The sequence below is a fragment of the Glandiceps talaboti genome, chromosome 15, assembly GCF_964340395.1.
Source record: "Glandiceps talaboti chromosome 15, keGlaTala1.1, whole genome shotgun sequence".
Taxonomy (NCBI): Eukaryota; Metazoa; Hemichordata; class Enteropneusta; family Spengelidae; genus Glandiceps; species Glandiceps talaboti.
In genome coordinates, this window is record NC_135563.1 from 10149075 (window position 1) to 10159074 (window position 10000).

The following is a 10000-nucleotide window of genomic DNA, read 5'->3' on the forward strand; positions in this document are numbered from 1 at the left end:
AAACCTACAAAATATCGTCAAAGTCATGTTTCTCTGATAACTACAACGACAAATGAAAAAAATAAAGTTTATTTAATAGATATTTTTTGTATTTCGGAATATAGACATCTTTTTGTGTAAGTAGATACCAAACCACATCTCGCAGACTACACCCACTTCTGGTGAGTACTGTCTTCGAAAGTTAAAACACAGGGCTATTAACAATATAAATCAATCCCAAGAGTATGCGTTTTGAGCACTGATTTTGTCATGCGTACATGTGATGACGTCACCGAACCACTACGCCCCAGTTTTGCCCAGAAACAAAAAAAAACATATTTAGAAACAAGCTTTGGCAGGATTTTTGAAAGCAAAATGGCATCTAGGCGAAGTACAGAGTTGGTCGTATTCGGCTAATAATTCGACTCGATATAAAATGACTGTTTTGAGTGAATATTTTGTTGGAGTAAATTTCAAAATCTGTACTATTTGATTAATACTTTGTTAAATATGGTGTAATTTCATGAAGGGCAAACAACTACCATAATTATACGAGTTCGCACTTGAATTTGAGTTGGTGTTCTTGACCAAAGCTTTGGCAATTTCGTGTTCTGTATCACCGACAGTTTGGGCAGGAACACCTAGCTAGCACCTGGAAAGAGGTAGTGAAGAAAGAAATGCGGACTTTGTCTCCGATAATATGTTTTATTTTATCAGATCAAATTCATTTTCTACGTTTGGAATGTTCGAGATCTTCTCAACCTTAGAGAATCGTGAGAGCTGGGTCCTTTCATATACAGGTTTGTGTGATTTTGTTTGAAAATCACTCACAAAGTTCCCAAACACAGCTGTAAGATAGCAAGGTAAACAGCTCCACTTACACTTTTTAACGTAGTTGTGCTCAATTTAACACAGCAAATATGAGATCAGTGTGATAACGCACTCAGATTGCCAAGGATTAGTGAGGCATATTCAAGTTGAAGGCCGCAATTCATCAATTTTTAGCATTCATTCATGCAGTATCCTCACCACAATATACTCAGGTGTTGCCGTTTCCGTGGTAACCGGTCAATGTTGTATGTTCTTTTGACGATTCAAACCCTTTCTGTACTCGTTACGAAGGTGACTCTTTTAGACAAATTATCGGAGGAAAATTAAATTTTTCACTTATAAATCTGAGAAATTCTAACTGAGTTGGCGTAATCCAGATTTATACATATGTGACGAAGCAATAATGTGAACAGATAGACAGACAGACAGACAGACAGACAGACAGACAGATAGACAGACAGACAACCAGATAATACAGGCAGGCAGGCAGAGAGAAAGAGAGGCAGGCAGACAGACAGACAGACAGACAGACAGACAGACAGATAGACAGGCAAACAGTCAGCCATGCAGACAAACAGACAGAGACTGGTAGATACAGACAGACAGTCAGTCCGTTAGTCAGAAAGAGAAACAAACAAACAAATAAATAAATAAATAAATAAATAAATACATACATACATACATACATACATACATACATACATACATACATAAATAAACAAATAAAATAAATAAAGATAGACAAGAACAGAAGATGGACGAAACAGGTAGTATTACACATATAGAAACCTAACTTCTATTCTCACAATGAAATAATGGAATCTACCAGTACTAGCTGTAAATGGTAATTTGCCATTCATTCTATGGAAATGCACGGCCATTCTATCTATGAATGGAAATGCCACTGTCATTCTATTTATGACTGGAAACTTCACTGCCATATTATCTATGAATGAAAACATTAATGCCATTCTATGTATGAGTGACTGAAACGTCTATTTCGATTTTATTGAACCGATGCTGGCTCTTGGTAACAACCATGCCACACAATCTGATGTTGCATCATATTGCTTTTTTTTTGTTGTGACCATGCTGGTACAATATTATGTAAATATGTATTTTGTACATATTTTGATATTATCAATGGCTACTCGATGTTAAAGTTTTTTTAGGGGGCGGAGATAAAGTAATATTGATATTGGTTTGAATCGCCTCTTGTCGTGGCAGCAGGTCCTCGTGTCTGCATTTTGCATTGAGAAGTCACGTTCGTTTCGTTATTACAACAACAAGGATAGCAATATGTGCTCTCGTTCTGATACTGTATTTGGTTTACCTGTTCATTATTCTCGCAGCAAATTTCCACTTTCGTGACGCACGAGAACAACCTTTCGTCGCATCCTTTACAGAACATGTCTCACCATTTCTTGTATTTCCGTAGGAAAACATAAATATGAAAAGGGAACACTGTAGCCCCGTGGTTTCCTACCAACTATAGGTCCAAGAAAATCACTCTCGATATTGAATTTTCATTTCCGATGATTGCCACTGATCCCTCCTGCCCATGGCAAAACCATTAAAAATAACCTCAAATTTTCGACGTGTTCGAACCTTTCAGAATTTTAAGCTAATCATATTTTGGACACCTTAGAAATGAGAAATTCCTAAAATGGAAATTATTGAATTCGTAAGTATTGAATATATCTGATTTGTTCTGTAAATGCTGATAAATTAGGTAGATTGTGGAAAATTAAGTGTACACCAATGTTTGTACTCATTGGAATATAAATAATTGCAATAGAATGGAATATTAATGTAATAACGACATGATAAGACATATGCTAAATTAAAAAGAAATTAACTAAATCACATTTACATTCTCTATAGATACATTCTATTCAAGCTTGCAATACATTCATGCACTGCTGAATTCCGAACGAAATGAAATGGTGAAATCACTGACGAGCAATGAAGTGTCGTCGCAAGGGGTAAAGTGGAAGTATGTCAATATTATGGAACGGGTGTTCCCTATTCCGCCGGTTTTCATGCATATGAAAATTTCACAGTTAACGTCATTTTGGCAGTATGCTAGTGAATGTTAATTCTACAAGAATAATTAGGAGAAGACGTTATTAGATGCGATGGCCTACTTTTTTGATACATCAAAACTTCCTTTAAAATACTGTTTTTAACCAGGTCTCGTTCTGCAAGTATATCGCCTTGACAGCTATACTCAAAGTAGATGATTAATTATTCACCACGTTTTATTTTTGCCGACACTTAGCTTTGTGGTTAAACTCTCCATGAAATGTTGATTCTCTCACCACTTTGCTAGTTTAGTAAATGCAGATAAATGTGAAGTGCGTGATTCGCATGTTGGTAGCTTTTGAATTTGTGGCTACAAATTTCGACTATTCTTTGTGAAAATGAACCAACCAGAGATAAGCTTAAACAAACATTTCTGGCTTAGAAGAAATTGATTCGCATGTAGGCAACGTTTGAATGTTGTGAGACTATAAGATTTGATCATCCCTTGTGAAAATGAACTAACTAGAGAAAAGCCTAATGAATAAATATACATGGCTTAGGAAGAAATTGATATTTTGGTTTTCAAACTTTCGATTCTATAATGTGAAAAAAACCCACGACGAGCACTACCATTTCCGAGGTCCCTGGAAGGCCGCCAATCCTTTTATTGCCTTTAAAACTATTCAATTTGCATGTCGTTCAATCAACGAGATTTTACTGACAGCATTGATGAAAACGAATGATCAGACCCTTTAACCTTTCTCGGTTCTAGTACACTAACAGTCATACCAATTTTACCAACTCTATCGTGAATAGAAAAATCAATGCCGCAAGGATCGATACTATTCTTTGCCCACAAAAGCACCATTTCTGCTAATTCTATAATATAATTTTACTACTTGCTTTTAACGCCAGGTTTGAATGATAAAAAATTTTCCCCATATTGCATACTCGCAATACGGTTTGTTTGAAGTAGCATGGAGTCGGACAATATGCTTCTGCTTTGTTCCAGTAACGTCTGGTTCAGACTGATAGATGTGCGCATGCGTGTCAATTTTTTAAAGTCATGATTGTAATATTATATAGAATGATAAATAAAAGAACATGGTAGACATTTTCTCAAATTTGATGAAAGAAACTATTACGAAGGGGAAACAGTGTTAGTGCAAGGTGATTGAATATAGAACGAGATAGTAAAACTCGTTCTCTGAGCACATTTGTAATTTGCATTCACATTTAATCTCACATGTAACCACGGTTATTTAGTCAGCTACAAGGCGTTCGCGTTATGTCATCAAGTGGTCAACTTTATTTATGTAATGTTAAGGTTTTTGTCCAAAACTTGAGTGGAAACAAATATGGGTGTTGTTATCAGCAACCTACTTCAACATTTCAGTCTACGTCTGGCGCATATGGTATGATTATTTAAAAGAAAATCATATTATTTTAGATCAAGGACACAGTAATTTTTGTTCTAAAGTACTGAGTTACAACTTATCCTGTCCGAATGGAAATGAAATTTATAACCTCATTGCTCTCACAGATCAGCCCTGTCAATTTTTTTTTTAAATGTAGGAATTGTGCTGACTCAAATTCTGAATTCGTCCTCAATGCTACATTTGATATCCATGGTTTTCAATTAATATTGCTAACAGTAAGCGTTATTGACACTGGCTTAGTATAAGACCGATTTTAAATTTTCATATATTTTATAATTTTCATTATTGAAAACGTATGGCCATACAGACAGGCACGCGATCATTGCGAGCAGATCGTTTCATACTATGCATACATTACAGACAATCCGCCTATGCCTATGCTACGAGAGTTAAGCCTAAGACCACAAACAAAAAATTAAGCTACATACGATTTCACTCTAATAAATTCGTGTGTTTGCATTATTACTATAATTTTCACTACTACAGTTGTACACGTTACAACAGTCATATTCTATAGAACGAATGGCAGTAGTCATATATCAGGGTTTTTGGGATTAGCGAAGCTCTATAAACAACTCTGACAAAATATCTACGAACTTTTGGTGTCTATAGACCGATAAAATAAATATTTAATTTCAAAACTAACTTTTAGGAGGTTATTTTAAGGGCATGATATCATTGCAACGATATTTGCTGAGTTTATTCCACGACTTAATTTTCTTCTTATTATTTCCAGTTGACCTGCAGCCTTGGGACGTAGACTCATTGAAGTGCCATTTCATTTCGTGCAAGAATTTCGCCTGAACCGCTACAGGCAACTGAAACGTGTTGCATTCAAAGTGACCAACTTTAAGGGGCCCTTCAGTAAATAAATTACAGGAGCGGGTGGGGGAAAAATCAAGTCCGGTCTGTAGCGTAAAAGTGACCTTCCCCCGATTTTGCCCTCCCTAACTTTTCTCCTTTAAAATATGACCATTTCTCCTGTTCAAATATCTAAAAACACAACAACCATGGGTTATAATGCTGCCACATGTGAAAAGACATGTCTCGGACTCAATGGCAAGGAATCGGTCCCACCGCTGCCGTCACATCGATAATATTAAGGCATCTTGATTATTTCCAACTAATATCAACACAGTAAAATTGTGTGAAGACACGAATTCGTGTTTTAAAGATCTAATTGGCAGATCTGAAGGCTAGAAACTAGATGAACGTAGCACCAACGGTTGTTTGGACCTTTCAATCCATATTAGCATTCCACAATATCTCAACCACACGGATCACCTTCACTCATGTAAGACCAACTCCTCTCTTCACATCACAACTGACAATTACATCAATTAACTCACTGCATGGTTGTCAGCAGCAGCTATTTGACTGATATGTTCTGATATCATGGTGCAATGGTAACAGGGGTGGGATATGGAAGTGGTGGGTGTGGATGTGATAGCGGTGGCATGCCAAAATCACAAAAATAATGCAAAGTTAGATTATACAATTATTATGAAAGAAAGTAAAATGTGACCCTTCCCTAATTCTATTTCATATAATAACGTCATCACAATAACTGTTTTGTAAATTTTGCCTCCTCCCCATTCCCAGCCTGTAATTACTGAAGGCGCCCTTACTCAAGAAGGCCAAATCTATAAAAGCTAGCAACGAACTTTTATAACTCGCATGACATTGGCACAGAAGTGTGCTCAGTGCCCAGTCGAAAATTCCAGTTACAAATTTTATTTGAATATATGTTTGGGACAATAGCGTACTTATATAAGGAAACATTTATCAAATCAAACTTCATTTCTAACTAGCGAACATATACATTATCAAAAATGGTACTCAGTGACTGGACATTTATTACAAGTCGGTGGCATTTCTCATGTATGCATTTAGGGGAAGGTCACTATTTCTTGTGCAATGATATTACAATGTTCTAATGACATCTCAAACACAGAACACAAGAAAAAATAATCTTGAAAAAAAAACCTTCCATATACACACTTCCATAAGTTACAAATGTTGTAACTGAACACTGGTCACACTTAACACATAAAACTAATATTGTTTACAGACGAGGACACATTATCTGAACCGCATTATATAGTACATTTTCTAGTAGTCGACAAAGTTTGGGTTCACCTCAGGACTGAACGAATGGCCTGCCATTACACGAAGTCGTCGAAGTGAATACTCAACTGAGAGAATACTATCTGCCAATGTCACAGTGTCAATATTCGTACACTGTGGCCATCTGTACAGTGAAATACTTCAAACATATGCAGATATGACATTTGACTCAAAATAACTTGCTCACTCCCCTTTAACATTTGACTTAGAGTTAAATGGTCCAAATAAAAAAGTCATATTACAATGCGATATTATACTACTTGTATAGCCTATAATGTAATGTTTCTGTCAGTGACTATTGGCCACATTCCTTGTTTCACTTAGCACTATACAAAATTGTTCTTGAACAGGTAGAGATATAAACGAGTAACAACTTATTGGACGCGGCAAATTCTAAGGGACTAGGCATAGTATTAGTAATGACGATAGTTAAATAATATGTAGTCTTCACATAATTATGTTTTATGGTCATTAAGGAGCTAGGGAGAGGACGGGGACACTAGCTTTTATATAATGTCTTTGGAGAGGCTTAGGTCAATCTCTCCCACGAACCGCATTTCTGAAAAACACTGCCCCCTGTAATTTGTGTCCAGCCCTTTACGCCAAACTAATATACATTTCATGTTATAAGCGGCAATGTTACCCATGACCCGACCGATCCAACATTTCTTCGAACGGTCGAAATAACAAAAAAGAGCGAGACCTTCTAACAACACCACGAGCACGTATCTGGGGGAATATTACAGTATCATTCATTGCTGAAAGTTGGGAACTTTAATAAAACAAATGGACATTCAAAGTTTCTATCTGACCTTAATTGGCAGTTATAAGTCATTCAGAATGTACGATTATGAATTAAAGTTATCACCAACACGTGCACATATATGTTGGCATTCTAAAACACTTGTTATAATGATCTAAAAAAACCATCTGACATACAGACCGACCACTCATGTTGATGATGTTACCATGAGGAACATGGAGTTAAGTACTGGCGTTATATGAATTAGAATATGTTTGGCCAAGGTGACCATGGATTTGATTGTTCTGGTTCTGTCAATTCTTTAGGGTATGAAGCTTTGATTGTAGATCGATGTTGTATTAACGAGACATATAAAGGAAAAATAATGCACCCTGCGTTAAGTTAGGATAATGGTTGTATCGGTTTTATGCAAACAGCTATGGAAACTGTGCGTGATCAATCGTGATTTTTTTTGTGTGGAACATTACATCCCCCATTGGGTATTGAATAAAATGTGTTGTTTCTTGGTCTGAGGTTGGCGATAACTAGCAATTAACACCTGCATGTTGTGATAGATCAAACACAAAACGACAACAGTCATTGAAAAATCGACCCAGGAAATTGATTGTTGCTTTTTATCACAGTTTTGGCTCTCGAGGTAATTATAGGGCAACGCAGCTCACAACAGTGTCAACAGAGATCAATTTACTGCAAGCCACGAGAAAGCCGAATACGAGCTTGTCGTCGTCACTTGTGTATTAGGCAGTCTCTGGAGAACAGACGAACCAGCGGGTTCTAATTTTCATTGAACGTGAGTAAGCCTCCTGGGTGAAGAATTACAGAGGGACTTCCCGAACAAACGACCATTATTGTACTCGTTATTTGGATTTCAGCTGAACTTTTCACATGTGGCTTACAGTCAAGAGCATAGCCCCTAAAACCATGGAAGTATCACACAGCAGGACACATTGAACCTCTGTAATTAACTAATCCATTTATCACGGGGCAGATGTACCTTTATCTTCCAAACAAAACAAAACATCCAATCCGAAGGCGTACGAACTGGAGGCCAAGCATTTTAAATGTGATTGCAAAATATTGCAATCTTATATAAAAAAAATAAGTTGCACAAACATATCTGATGTCGCGTGTAAATGTTAAACAAAATACGAAAACACGAAAAGCACTTGTAGGAAGTATTTTTGTTGGGAGTTTACCCATGCCAATTAAAGGCCGTAAGCAGAAATGATACAAAGAAAATGTATCGCCAAAAAATGCTCTTTAAGATCTTTGACAAAAAATGGGGTGCGCAGTCGAATTGCTAGCACGTGGAATCTTTTTGTATACCTTTATTTTACGAGCTGAATGTCGACCTGCCAAAATATTGTTACAGCATCGGTAAATGTTCAACTTGAAAGTGGCATCATGAAGGTTTGTGCAACTGTGGCATAGTCAAAGTGTACTAAATGTGGACATAAGGAAACACCTGTCGCACTTGAGAACTTGAAGTCCTCCATTGGAATCCTGTGGCCGCAGTGAATATTTCTCTTGGGCGCCCAAGTGTACTACCGGGAAGTGAGTGAGGAAGACCGCTTCACTAAGCTTCACTTTCAAGCTGAGATGTACGTAATTGCGGGCGTTGTCGTTACGATAACGATGCTCACATAGTTCATAGTGGTTGGGCCAAGGAGGAAAAGCTCTTGTCATTTCCTATGAGTTATTATAGGAAATAGACACCTATGTATGTTCATGCATTGCTGTAGAAAAAATCGCGAGCCGTACCCATGCAAGCATTTTCTGTGTCACGCCCAGGCACATTAGCTAAATAAGGTTGTCAACCCACAATTTTAGCCAAAATGGTAATTGAAGAGTGATGTTCAAAATCACGTCCAACATTTTTGCCAAAAAACCGTGCAAATTATTAATTTCCAAGCTCTGTATTTTAGCACTCCATGAGGTATATGATAAAACCTTGATAGTACGAATATAGGTTTTGCGGACCTCGGCATTGAGACCGACTTACGAGTTTTCCCTTCCGCCGTACAACCTCGGTCCACCATACGTATAATTATATTCTCCATTAAGATTATTAGTTGTACTCCCATATGGTCAAATGAAGGACAAAAAAAAAATACCGACAATTTTTCTTTGGTGATGATGTGATCACATACATAACAGACGTACGAGTATATTGCAGCAATATAGTTCAGAAAGCCTATTGAATGAAGCAATATTCTGAAACATTGTGTCTATCGTTGATAATCAGCATCAAAGAGATGTTGAAAAGTTAGAACTATAGTATAATTACACAATCCTGTGCGGTCTGACTGTAGGCTATTAGTAACAATCGTGTGTGACATATTTACTATATATAAAAAAACATTCACCGTCTTGTTTTAATTTCACAAAGTAGTGTGTATATAGTTTCTTATCAAAAAAGGTCACTCAGATTCCTTTTGGTTAACATGTATTCCCCTTTTGCAAATTTCCATTTCACCGTCACCGTACTTTCCTTCATTTAAACCCAGGCGATTTGTATGAAAACTCATATTAAACTAGCGGGCAACAACCTAAGAAACCCCAAGCACTGAAAAAGGTCAAACTTTTAAGAAAAAAAAACACTTTGATAAAACGTATAGTAATCACGGGTATTGGATGCAATAATGGAAGTAACTATTAGAGGTGTATCTCTCCGATCCTGGCAATCTATATTATTTCACATACAAAATACATTGATGTACATTTGATTGGGGCTAGTTGTGACATTGTAATATAGTATAGGATATTATGATAAAACGTGGAACTTGAGAATCATCACGTTTCGTTCGTTCAGGGAGCTGTAATATGGCACTAGGTT